This window comes from Lipotes vexillifer, unplaced genomic scaffold (genome assembly GCF_000442215.2).
Source record: "Lipotes vexillifer unplaced genomic scaffold, Lipotes_vexillifer_v1.1 scaffold644, whole genome shotgun sequence".
Classification (NCBI taxonomy): Eukaryota; Metazoa; Chordata; class Mammalia; order Artiodactyla; family Lipotidae; genus Lipotes; species Lipotes vexillifer.
This window is the reverse complement of record NW_006783288.1, coordinates 1726416-1740698: the sequence shown is the minus strand read 5'-3', so window position 1 is coordinate 1740698 and position 14283 is coordinate 1726416. Positions and strand designations below refer to the sequence as shown.

Genomic DNA, 14283 nt, shown 5'->3' with positions numbered 1-14283 from the left:
TTTCTCCTCCTGCTGTGATAAGTTTTAGCTATTGGATGAGAGGGGCTGAGGAAAGAGGAAAATCAGTTGTGTGTGTGAGTGTGAGAGAGAGAGAGAGAGAGACTGAGAAAAGCAGGGAGATCCTTCATCAAGAATAACGGGAAATAAGACTGTAATATGCTTGTCTTGCTTTATTAGTCCTATAGGAAATCTGAAAAACTGAGATGTTCCCCCTTAGTTTTCTGCCTTCCTATCTTTCTGTACTATACTCCTTCTTGCTGGCTTTCTTTATTGCTCACCACTGATTATTGATTGTGTACATGGAACTATGCTAGTAAGTGTAAATGTGGGTATATGAGCCAGCTCCTAAAGCTACCAAGAGTCAATTTTCAAACATTAAGAAATTTTGTGAGCTGGTTGTTAAACTGTTGGCAGCTTGAAATTGGGCAAGGAGGAGTATTTACATTTACTAAAACAGGCAAGTACAACAAATCACTGCTCTTCTAGTTTTTCTTTTTGGAGAGTCAGTTTTCCAGCACACCCCTTGTGTATGTATTTAGGAGAGGGTGAGTATGTGGTAAGAGGGGGCAGGGCATATATATTTTTCCTACCCTTGGAGAGACTTAGAACTTTGTAGGTAAACAAAATTGTGAAAAGGGAAAACTACACTCTAAGGCAGTGTGAGGTCACTTCCGATAGGGGCAAACTATGGTTATGAGTGTGCAGAACGTGGAGAATTCACATTCAGCTGGTAAAAAAAGATGTCAAAGAGTAGATTTGAACTTGACCCTTAAGGGCTAGCAGGACTTCAGTTTGTGGAGTTACAGGAAGGAAGGAGGGGTGGGAGCAGTGACCCTCTATCAGAGGAAAGACAAATGAACAGTCCCTGGGGCAGGAAAAGAAGCCTGGAATTGGCCAATCTCATTTGGCTGGAGCGGACATATCTGGGGACTTATGGTAGGGTAGGGAAATGAGTGGAGGACTTGGCACACAGTAACTATTTAACAAGGTGGCAATACTTTATAGTCTTGCTAAATCCTTCATCTTAAAGGAGAGGCAAAGTGGAAATCCATTAACTCCACTAAATGGCTGACCCCCGGTCACATTTTTTGAAATTTCTGAGAGTAGTTTCTTCAGTTGCAAAATACAGATTATAGTACTTGCCTTGTAGTATCCTTAAATAATTACAAATAAAATCTTAGTTTTAGTATGGAAAATGACTGGCAAGCTTTAAATACCATAATGTAGAGATAACTATGGCATTTATTGAGCACTCCATGGGTTCTTCTAATTCTCAGGAAGGAACCATGTGGAAGTGCTAACAGTATAGAAAAGGCCTGATTTCTGTACTTATTGAGTACAGAATTGTGTGATAACCTCAAAAAGCTTTAGGGTCATTGAGTTTCAATTCCCATCCCCTCCAAAATAAAACAACAGCATTTAGGTGTGAGAGACTGTGTGTATAGTTTTTTGAAGAAAAAAAAGGATAAGTAATCAATAGAAATGGTGTTATTCAACAACTCAGAAGGAAAATATTCATTTGGTAGCATCTCCATGACTTCACATAAGCTTGATGTTTTCATCCTGACATAAGATTATTCAGATTTATATAGACACAGCCCAGTTAGATTAAGAGATGCATGACCTGGTAAATACTGTTAAATGAGGGAAGGTTTAATGCAGCAAATTAGCCTTAATCTTGCATTTAAAGCTCTAAGTGATGTAGTTTGGAAGCTAGAACGTGAGACAAATTAACTGTTGATAAAACCAGTGATGTGAGAATGATATTCCTTCAAGTGAAGTTGCTAGCTCTCATTGACTCAAATTGGTTTTATTAAAAAGTTGAAATTTCTTGGGATTTCCCTGGTGGACCACTGGTTGGAACTTTGCCTTCCAGTGTGGGGCGGGTACAGGTTTGATCCCTGGTCGAGGAGCTGGGATCCCACATGCCTCGCAGCCAAAAAGACCAAAACATGGAAGGGGGGCAGTATTGTAACAAATTCAATAAGGACTTTAAAAATGGTCCACATCAAAAAAATCTTTAAAAAAAAAGTTGAAATTTCTTGATATACATGTATACACACACACACATACACATACACATATATAGTATAATTTATATCATGGATCTGAATGATGAGAGCTGAATATAAAAAATGCTCTCAATAAATGTGCAAAGATCACCAAGTAAGTTAATTTCAGATGTCTGTATTGTGGATAAGCTCACGTATGTGAGTGAGCTTCCTGAGGGCAGGGACAAATAACGGGACAATTGCTCAAAGAATAGGCTTTGGAACCGGTCTCTCTGGCTTCAAGACATGGTTGGCCATTGTTAGTTTCATGACCTTGGAAAAATGATTAAACCTCTTTGTTCTTCTTTTTCCTCATGTGGAACAGGGAGAAATAACAGTATCTCTCCAGTAGGGACATCTTTTAGGGCTACATGAGAATACACATGTGAAGCACGCAGCGAGAACTATTCCACAATGTTTGAGCACCTAATTATTTTTCTTTAAAAGTTTTTTTTGATGTGGACCATTTTTAACATCTTTATTGAATTTGCTACAATACTGCTTCTGTTCTACGTTTTTGGTTTGTTGGCCGCGAGGCCTGTGGGATCTTAGCTCCCTGACCAGGGATTGAACCCGCACCCCCTACATTGGAAGGCGAAGTCTTAACTACTGGACTGCCAGGGAATTCCCTTGAGCTCTTAATATGTTTCAGATGTATTTTAGTCAATTGGGATACATATGTGATTAAAATAGACTCATCCTAGCAGGTCTTGCAGGTCTTGTATTTAGTCACATTTTAGCTAACATTACTGTTATTTCCATTGCTATCTTTGTTTTTATAAAACCCAGCACAGGGCCTGACTAGTAAGCCCTCAAAAGAAGTTGCTGAATGAATGTTAAACTAAAGCTGGGTTGATGGCAAGTAAACAGCACACATGAGTGAACAGAATAAAGGAAAATGCTTTAAAAAGTTACAAAATTCTAGGAAAGAGATTGAACTCGGTGCAGGACAGAGTTCTTGACTGTTTGTTAGAATAGAAATTCTAGTTGTCCAAACAGGCAAATCCTACCTTCAAATCTTTCTTTTTCTAATGGCAAAAAATCTAAGGGGAATTTTATATTATCTATAAATAATTATAAAAATAAATTGCTCTTTAAGCTTTGTCTTTGAAATTAATTCAGACTATTAAAGAATTAGAGGTAATAAGTGTCTGATAGAGTAACAAATGAGACATTGCTTTACTTTTCACCCAATCACAACTACTAGAAATAGCTAAATATCTGAAAACCCCCAATTTAAATATATTGGTATTAGTCATCTCAAAGCAGGTATTTCAGGATATATTAAGGAATTTTAGTTTATAGAGTTAAGTATGTCTAATACTATTAAGTGAAAGAGAGAAGCACTGCTTAATGGATCAATTCCATTAGGGGGAGAAAAAAAAGAAAAAATTCCAAGTGGTTTCACTTTAAAAAGATAGCTGTAAAAGTCAGTTACATGCTGGCTGAAGTTCTCTTCCCCTCTTCAAATGATGTTTCTGTTCTGTCAGCATTGTCAGTATATGCAGCTACTGTACTGTGGAAAGTAATTACATTATGTGGCAGATAAAACAAGGGGGTATGCATCAGATTATAAATAACTTAATTTTGCAAAGGAATTTTACATCTTAATCTGCTGGACTATCACTTTCACTTAGGCTCTGAAACCAAATTATGTTATTGTGCTCTGTGATATAATTTAATAACTCACCCATAAGGAAATGTCAGGTCGCATTTGCAACAATCCAGGGGCCATTAAGCCAGATGGAAGGTCATTCTGTTTGAGGATTGTAAATGAACCTGTCCAGCAAAGTTTTGGTTAGGGACAGCCAAGGACTCATTATGTAGTCAATTTACCCAACTGCTAGCAAGAACCATGCAATGCCAAGGCTGTTCTGTCCTTTGAATTTTGAAATGCATTTGAACATACAGAAGTTTTTACTTTCATCAGGCCAAAAAGGAAATTGCTTTTGTAAAAAGCAGTCATTTCCATATATTGCTTAGAACATTAGAATAAAAAGTGTTTTAGTGAAATGCCACTTGTGGAATTTTTGCTTTTTTTCTTATTTACTCTCATCTTTCCCTTCTAAATTTTGCCTCTCCTTGTGAGTGGAAGATACACACACACACACACACACACACACACACACACTCTCTCTCTCTCTCTCTCTCTCTCTCTCTCTCTCTCTCTCTCACATAAACAACATATCAGGAATGTAGAAAGAAATCTATGCGTCTGAAAGTAAAAATATTCAGTTAAAGTAGTTAAAATATCTTTCTTCATTTACTTTTTGAGTTCTTTCTGCATGACATGAAGTTAACAATTTTTTATTATCAACACTATATGACTTAATGTGAATACTCTAAAATGGATAGTTTAATAACAGTTTTCATTTAGATTTAAAAAGACATTAAAAAACTAGATGCCTGTAATGATTGATATTTAAGTTATTCTCTACCGCAAAGAACACAGAATTCATTGTTTATTAAAACATTATTTTTACAACTAGTATATTCCCATTTTAGAAAATGAAGGATAAAATAGCTAACATTTATCCACACTCTCCTATCTCTGATAAATTTCAACATTTGTGTGTGTTACATCTTTCAAAGCATATGTTATGGACTCGGGTTTACTGGCCATGTATAGAGTTGACCCTCATTATTTGTGGATTCTGTATTTAAGAATTTGCCTACTTGCTAAATTTTATTTGTAACCCCCACATCAATACCGGTGGGGATTTTGCCGTCATTTGTGGACATGTGCAGAATGGTGAAACCATTTTGCAAGTCCCCAGCAGAGGTGGAACAGAGCCTCCTTATCTCTGTTCTTGTACAAAGATAACAGAGGATGGAGAAGGTAGGAGACAGTGCAGTGTAGTGCAAGGAGCTTATTTACTCAAAAAAACAAAAGTATATATATATATATATATATATATATATGCATTTCAATTTGTTGCCATACTGTTTTCCATGTATTATTTTAACCATTTTTACCACACCAGGATGGATATTAATTTCTCACATGTTATGTGACTTTCAGCCTTTTGCTTTCAAGAAACCCTCAAAAAGGCTTTGAAAACTTATCATTAGCTTCAGTATAATTTATAAAGTATTGGATTAAGTTTCTGTTGACTTAAAACATTAATGAAAAAATTGAAGCTGTCTCATTTTACTGATGCTTGGCAAAAAAATCCAGTATAGTAACCACTATTGTACAGTTTTGATATTTTGGGGTTACTTCTTTAAAAATATGATTAATCATTGCTGCTATATTAATTGTGAATAAACACAGGTTTTCTAGTGTTGCTGTTTACTAAGAGTAGAAGTGTCTTACATTCTTTGAAAACATAATTTTCGATGAGTAGATAATGATTTTTAAAAGAAAATACCACTATATACTTTGAAATTATAATCTTTTTAACATGTAAATATTTTCTTTTTAATTAAAAATGGGAATAAATTCCTTCACATTAAAACCCTAGTTCAAATATAATAAAGACAAGATTTCCTTAGAGTTATGAGTAGTATTTTCAAACTATATCCCAGAAAGTTTATTCCAATTTGTATTCTCACAGCAGTGAATAAAATTGAACATTATGTCAAATGCCTTATAATAATAAATATCTTTGACTAAAAATCTTTTCTAGATTAATATTCAAAAATAATATCTCATGATTAAATTCTCATTCCTTTGGTTATTAATGAGGTTGATTTTTTTTGTGTTATTTTCCTTTGCTTTGACTGTACTCTTTGCTTTAATCCTAATTTTTAATCTATGTGAATTTTGTATTGACTTCTTGTCATATTTTTCACATACAGTTTTCCAGTGTTTTTGCATTTTATTTTCTGATATTTATTGATTAATAGAAGTTTTTAATTTTTATGAATTCAAGTCCAACATTATTTTTCCTTGTGATGAGATAAGCTTCATTGGCTTTATCATGAAATTAAATTACTCTTTTATAATAGTTAAAAAGTAAAAAATAGAAATAAATGGAAATAAATGACCTAGAAACAATTACTATTAATAATTTGACATAGATCCTTGAATATATTTTCTAAGTAATATTTATATATTTGAAATAATAGCATATCTATAATTTTGTATCCCATTTACTATTTTCTATGTCTTTAAGGACTCTTTGAACTGCTTTGTTTCCATCATGAGGAGACAGTATAATTTATAAAGCAAAAATCATCTTATAAGTATGTGAATTTAAAGATAAGTCTATATATGAAAAGCATATTTGGATATATCTTTGCTACATATCAAGTTATTTACTAAAACAGATATCCACAAATAAAATTTTTGTCTCAGTACAAAAATATTTTAATCCTGAAAAATAGGAAAATGGAATTTTTCCTATTGTCATCTTAGTCATTTTGAAAAACTAGCAATAGTCATGAATTAAATTTTTCTGGACTTAGTTGGATTTTGCTTTGGTTTGTTTTAAATTATCCTTTTCAAATAGATCATATTCTCTATCCACTTTATTGTGAGTCCTTCAAAAACAAGGATTTTGTCTTCCCCATTCATCTTTATATTCCCATATGTGTAGTGTATGGAAGATAACCAGGAAAATTTAATTCAATTCAGTTCTAATTTTAACCCTGATATTGAGTTGCAGTTTCAGTGACATGAATTATTTTCCACAGCTCAGCTTGATTGCCTCTTTCTCTGTCATCTTGATAAATCATTAACTTTAAAACTTAAAGTAAGTAATCTCCTAAATACTATAACCTTCTTTCCATCCACATACTTCATACTCAGTCTCTGCCTCTGGAATCCTGAAATTTTGAATAATAATCGTTTCAAACATTTTTTAAATTATTGCTTAAGATTGTGGTTGTCTACAGTTATCCAGAAATATCCCACAGCCTTTCTCAGAATTCTATGCCACTTAAGCTTATATTATATCTAGACTCTAACCTAGGTCTGTGTTTTCCAATATGGTAGCCGTTAGGCACACATGGCTATTAAGCGCTTAAGATGAGACTAGTCTTCATTGAGATGTTCTGAAAGTATAAATACACAGATCTTTTTTGAACTTTTTTGAAATATGGCTACCAGAAAATTTTAAATTACATATATGGTTCATATTATACTTATATTGAACAGTACTACTCTAGATAAACAAATCTCTTTGATTACTATGTGCTCCTTACTAACATTCCATACCAGTTTTTAGACTGTTAACTTTGTCTAGAAGATCAAATTAAATCATGGTTATAGACACAGCCTAAATGTGTACACTGTGAACATTTCTTCCCAGTTATTTGATTTTGGAATAAAGAAAAATAAGTTGAGAACAGATTTGAAAAATAAAAAGCACAGTAGATTTAAATTGGATGAGCTAGTGAATAAATTAAGTCTCTCTGCCCATATGTACAACCGGAAGCAGCACACTGGAAACGAGGTGATGGATTCCGGTGTCCTAGCAGAAAGTCAGGGTGAGGCCTCCCAGAGAAGCTCTAGAAGGAGGAAGCTGCTGACTTTCGCAGAGCACACTTATTTCTCAGATCAGCAATAAAGTCCTGGTTGACAGTTTTCCCAGGAAGTTTCTGACAAATAGCACACACTGTTGTTTACATTTTTGTGATTTAACGTCTCACTTAAATTACAGGTGCACATAAATGTGTTCGTTTGATCGCAGTAATTCCACTGCCACTGACATTAGTAAGTAACTCAATATGAGAAACAAGCCAGTACTAAATTTATTACTCTTCTCTATGGCTAATGTACTTGAATGAAGCTGTATGATTGGTAGTTACGGTTAATATCACATTTCAGCCTTGCGAGGAACAACAGTTGTATAATGCTTCTTTAAGTGGTTTCCTTTTAATTTTTGCTTTATTAATTTTATTCAGTTTTTTCCTCTATCCTTATCATCTTTTTACACTAAGGGCAATCCTTGCTACATTCACGAGTTATGCATCTATTTATTTTCCCTCTTTTTTCCAACACACCACAGAGGTCATATAATTTGTGTTTTAAAATCATGGACAATGATATTCTTTCATACAAATAATGAACATTCATTAATGAAAAAAGATTATGACAATGAATTTTGAAAACTGCTGTGGTGGAAATACATAAAAAAAAATCAAGCACCTTCTATGCTGATTTGTTTTGCTTATACCTATATAATAATACATAAAAATACTGGCACCTCACGGTATCACTGTGGAATTTTAAAAATCACTGTAAACAGGTATTTCTAAGCTGTAAATCCATGGAGTATCAGTTACTGGCGTACTAAATTAAAATCATGTGTGGAAATTTTACTTGTAGAGATCTAGCACCTTGGGGCAAGATAGAATATTAAAAAGTGAAAGAAAGAAGGACTGTTAGAATGTTGTGACCATTATATGCATTTATTGGAATCAATGCTATCTTATTTAATCCATACAATATCCCATTATTCTCTTTTACACACAAAAAGAGTAAAGCTAATAGAGGTGAAGTAACTGGGCTATGTTTCCATGATGAGCAGTGTAAACACTTGGCTACCAGGCATTCAAGTACCGCTCCTTTGCATTCTGCTGCCAATGTGGCAATTTGAGAAGTGGGCCTAAAGAAAGAAAGTATAGGTAGGGCAAATTATTTGGAGAAGCAAGAAGACCCCAAATGATGAATTCTTACCACTGTGATTGGTTAGAATCTCTGTTGAGAAAAACACAGGAAAAACTAGAGCATTCAATAATATTAATGACAGGTTAGGTGGTCTGTTAGGTACTTCTAAACATCATTACTTCGTCCTCACAAAAATCCTTTGCTATCAATATTATTATCACCAATTTATTCATGAAACAGATGCTCCTAAATTTTGAATAGTTTGCTTAAAATGCAAACAAATGTAAATGTCACAGCAAGAAGTGTCCGTCTGACTTCAAAAATTGTTCTTTAAACAACAATGCTATGTTGTTTCCAACTTAGAATGGCAAGAATAAGCCCAAAGAATTAAACAGATCTAAATAATTGCCTGACTGCTTTAGTCTAGAAATTCAAAGAAGATACTTGGTATATGGGAGTGGGAACTATAAAAATTGTCTTTCTGAAAAACGACAACTGCGGTAGAAATTAACTGCCAACACTTTTTGGGGGGCAGGTTCAATCCCAAGGCTGCAAGAATGAAGGAACGTAAGAAAATAAGGCAGGGAAGGGTAGTAAGCAAAACAAGAAAATGTCCTACCACAACAGCCACTGTTTTATAAGCCACAAATAGACATGGCTATAGTAACCATTCCTTGAGCAAGCTAGCAGGAGGAGTAAAAAATTTATCTGCCTGGGTCTCTCCCATTCTGCCCCTGCCACCGGTGAGAGGCAACTCCTCTACCTTTCAGGGTGGCATCATCCAGTGCAGCATTTCACTGGAGTCCAGAAGTGGCAGGACAAAGGGCTAGATACTCTGGGCATGTGACTGGAGAGCTTAGGAAAGGAATGTAGCTGGTTGACTGGCTGCAGCAAGACAGAGCATGGATTGAAGGTCTGGGTAGTAGTTAAGACTGAAAAAAAAAACTGCTAGAGTACCACAAATGGTGAGAAACACATGTGTCTAAGAGAAACAGGGAGATGGATGGGGCAAGGAGGGAAAAATTAAAATAGGAGAAAAGCATCAAGAGAATGAAAATCATAAAGACAGGGCTAATACACTTCATAGTATTCTATTTTTTTTAGATTAAACTTTAATTTGGATAAGTGTAGATTCACATGTAGTTGTAAGAAATAATACACAGGGATCTCATTTACCCTTTACCCAGTTTCCTCGAATGACAGAAGCTTGCCAAACTATTGTACCATATCACAGTGAGGACATTGACATTGATACAGACAAGATAGAAAATATTTCCATCACCACAGGGATCTTTCATGCTGCTCTTTTATAACCACACTCACTGCCTACTTCCCTCATTCCCTCCTTAATGCCTGGTAATCACTAGTCGGTTCTCCATTTTTATAATTTGGCCATTTCAAGGATGTTTTTAAAATGGGATGATACAGTGTATAACCTTTTAGGACTGGAGTTTTCACTAAGCATAATTCCCTCAAGATTCATCCAGCTTGTGTGTGTTAATACTTTGTTCCTTTCTATTGGCATAGATATACCACAGATAGTTTAACCAAAATGTCATCTGAAGAAAGATAATCAGGTTACTTCTAGTTTTTGGCTCTTATGAATAAAGGTGCTTTAAATTTTCATGTACAGATTTTTGTGTGAACATAAACTTTCATTTCCCTGGAGTAAGTGACCAAGAGTGCAATTTCTGATTCATAGCGTAGTTACATATTTAGATTTTTTAAAAAAGAAATTGCCGAATAATTTTTGAGGGTGGCTGTACCATTTACATTTACATTCCCAGCAACAATGTATGAGTGATTCAGGTTCTCTTTATCATCACCAGCATTTGTTCTCTCACACTTTTTTTTTTTTTTTTTTTTTTGCGGTACGTGGGCCCCTCACTGTTGTGGCCTCTCCCGTTGCGGAGCACAGGCTCTGGACGCGCAGGCTCAGCGCCCATGGCTCACGGGCCCAGCCGCTCCACGGCATGTGGGACCTTCCCGGACCCGGGCACGAACCCGTGTCCCCTGCATCGGCAGGCAGACTCTCAACCACTGTGCCACCAGGGAAGCCCCACAGTTTTTAAATTTAGTCATTATGATAGGTACGCAATGATATCTCATGGTTTTAATTTTCATTTTCCTTATGGCAAATGACATTTAACATCTTTTCATGTATTTATTTGCCATCTGTATACTCATTTCAGTGAAGTGACTGTTCTTATCTTTAACTTATTTTCTAAGTGGATTTTTTAAATGTTGAGTTTTGAGAGTACTTTATATATTCTAGGTACTAGTCCTTTTTGCATATGTGGTTTGCAAATGTTTTCTCTCAATCTGTAGTTTGTCTCTCATTCCCTTAACAGGGTGTTTCACAGAACAAAGTTTTTAACTGTGATGAAGTCCAATTATCAATACTTCCTTTTATGAATTGTGCTTTTGGTATCAAGTCTGAGAATTCTTTGCTTAGCCCTCGATTCTAAAGATTTTTTCCTATATATTTTTTTCTAAACATTTTATAGTTTTCTGTTTCACATATAAATCCATAATCCATTTTGAGTTAATTTTTGTAAAAGGTATGATATTTAGGTTCAGGCACACTTTGGGGCTTATGGGTGTCCAATTAATTTAGCATCAGTTTTCATAAGGCTGCCTTCCTTTTTGCAACTCTGTCAAACATTAGTTGGGTATATGTGTCTGGGACCACTCACTCATTCTCTGTTCTGGTCCTTTGATCTATTTGTCAATACCAACACAACACAATCTTGATTACTGTAACTACATATGTCTTGAAATCAGATAAACAAATTTCTCCACTTTATTCATCTTTTTATCTCCCAAATAGTTTTAACTATTCTAGTTCCTTTGCATTTCCATATAAATTTTAGAAAAATCTTATATAAATCTACAAAAATCTTACTGGTATTTTGATAGGAATTGTGTTAAACTTGTATATCAATTTGGGAAGAATTGACATCTTTGTTGAGTCTTCCAGTACACAAACATGAAATGTCTCTCCATTTATTTAGATCTTCTGTGATTTCTTTTATCAGTACACTACAGTTTTTATCATACAAGTCCTGTAGAAGCTTTGTTAGATTTATACGTAGGTATTTCATGTCTTGTTGAGCAATTATAAATAGTATTGAATTTTAAGTTTGATGCCCACGTGTTTTGTGTTAGTTCATTGAGCTACAACTGATTTCTGTATGTTTATCTTTTATCCTATAACATTGCTTTACCCACTTATTCATTTTAGGAGGTTTATTTTGTAGATTCCTTGGGATGTTCTATATAGACAATTGTGTCTTCTGTAAATAAGGACAGTTTATCAGTCTTCCACCATTAATAACAATGTTAGCTGGAAGTGCTTTGTAGACATACTTTATCAAGTTTCAGAAGTTCTCTAATCCTACTTTTCTGAAAGTTTCTATCATGAATGGATGTTTATTTTTTTCAAATGCTTTTTCTGCTTTGATTGAGATTATCATATGATTTTTTTTCCTCTTTAGTTTGTTAATATGGTGGTGCAATGACTTGAATACTTGTGTCTTCTCCAAATTCATATGTAGAAACCTTAACCTCCATTGTGATAAGAGGTGGAGGCTTTGAGAAATAATTAGGTCATATGGGTGGAGCCCTCCTGAATGAGATTAGTGCCCTTATAAAAGGGACCCCAGAAAGCTCTCTTGCCCTTTCTGCCATGTGAGGATATAAGGAGAGATGGCAGTCTGCAACTTAGGAGAAGGCTCTCACCAGAACCTGACCATACTGTCACCCTGATCTCAGATTTCCAGCCTCCAAAACTGTGAGAAATAAATGTTTGTTGTTTATGCCACCCAGTCTATGGTATTTTTGTTACAGCAGCCTGAACTAAGACTGGTGGGATTTTATTGATTGATTTTCAAATATTGAACTAGACTTTCATGTTTAGAATAAATCCCACTTGGTCATGGTGTATAATTCTTTTTACATGTTGCTGAATTGTATTTGCTGATATTTTGTTAAGAATATTTGCATCTATTATTGATCTGTAGTTCTCTTAGTTTTTGGTTTTTTTTTTTTTTTTTTGCTTTTGATATCAGGATATTTTCATAAAATGAAATGGGAAGTGGTCCCTTCTATTTTCTGGAAGAGATTGTAGAATTGATGTTAATTCTTTTCAAAATATTTAGTAGAATTCTCCAATGTAATCATTTGAGCCTGTAGATTTCCTTTTGGGAGTATTTAAGTTATGAATTTAATTAATAATTACAGAGCTATTAAAATGATTTGTTTTATATTGGATAGTTTGTGGTAATGTGTTCTTCAAGGAATGGGCTCATTTTATCTGACTTTTCAAATTTATATAGAGTTCTCCATAATATTATATATTTATCCTTTAGAGATCTGCAGGGTCTGTAGTAATATCCCTTATTTCCTTCCTGATTCTACAAATTTGTGTTTTTCCTTTTTTGTTGTCAGTCTTGGAGATTTGTCAATTTTATGGATCTTTTCAAAGAACCAACTCTTCGTTTCATTGATTTTCTCTAATGTATTTTGTTTTCATCTTCAAATGTTTCTTATCTTTACTATTCCCTTATAGTTTATTTTACCCTTAATTTTCTAGATTCTTGAGGTGAAAACTTTGATTACTGATTAGAAACTTTTCCTCTTTTCTAATGTATGCTTAGTGCTATAAATGTATCTCTCAACACTGCCTTCACACTATCCCAATTTTGATATAGCATACTTTTATTTTCATTCAGTTCAATGTATTTTTTGTTTCCCATGAGATTTTCTCTTTGACCCAAAAATTGTTTTGAGATGTGTTATTAGTTTCCAAGAGTTTGGAAATTTTCCTGTTATCTTTCTGTTAATGCTTTTTAGTTTGATTCCATTGTAATCAAAGAATAAATTTTGTATGATTTCAGCTTTTTAAAAACTTGTTTATGTTTATTTTATGGCTCAGGATATGATCTGTCTTGGTATATGTTCCATAGGCACTTGAAAAGAATATGTATTCTGCTGCTGTTGGGTGAAGTAATACAGTTGATTGGATCTTAGTGGTCGATGGTACTGTTGGGTGCTTCTATATCCTTGCTGATTTCTGTCTAGTTCTATAAATATATATATATATCAATATATATCAATATATAATGTTTCTCTGTGTCTCTGGTAATTTTCTTTGATATGAAGTCAATTTTATGTGGTATTAATTTAGATACTGCTGGGGTTTTTTGGTTACTGTTTCTATGATATATCTTTTCCAATCCTTTTACTTCCAACTTGTCTATTGTCAATTATTTAACTAGCTTGAGTAAAGTATATAAACCTTACCTCCATTTACTTCCCTTTACTCTCCTCATTTATAATATAATTATCTTAAATATTTCCTTTACATACATTTAAATCTACATTAGGCAGAGTAACCATTTTTGCTTATGGTTATTGCTTCAACCATCAAACAATTTATAAAACTCAAGAGTGGAAGGAAAACATATTGAATTTACCATATTTTTACTCTTTCTTTATTCTTTGGTCCTTTTTGATGTTTTATGAATCCATTTATCATTTCCTTTTTGTCTAGAGAAATTCCTTTAGCTATTTTTTAGGTATGTTGACAACAAATTTTCTTATTTTCCTTCATCTAGGAATGTCATGATTTCCCTTTCATTCCTGAAGGATACTTTCACTAGATACAGGATTCTG

The 14283-nt window shown here is 34.0% G+C and overlaps 1 pseudogene; it reads left to right on the top strand.

Moving 5' to 3' along the window:
• Nucleotides 1-7417: 7417 nt before the first annotated feature.
• Nucleotides 7418-14283, top strand: part of LOC103071016 (voltage-dependent anion-selective channel protein 3-like) — a 79996-nt pseudogene continuing 73130 nt past the window's right edge.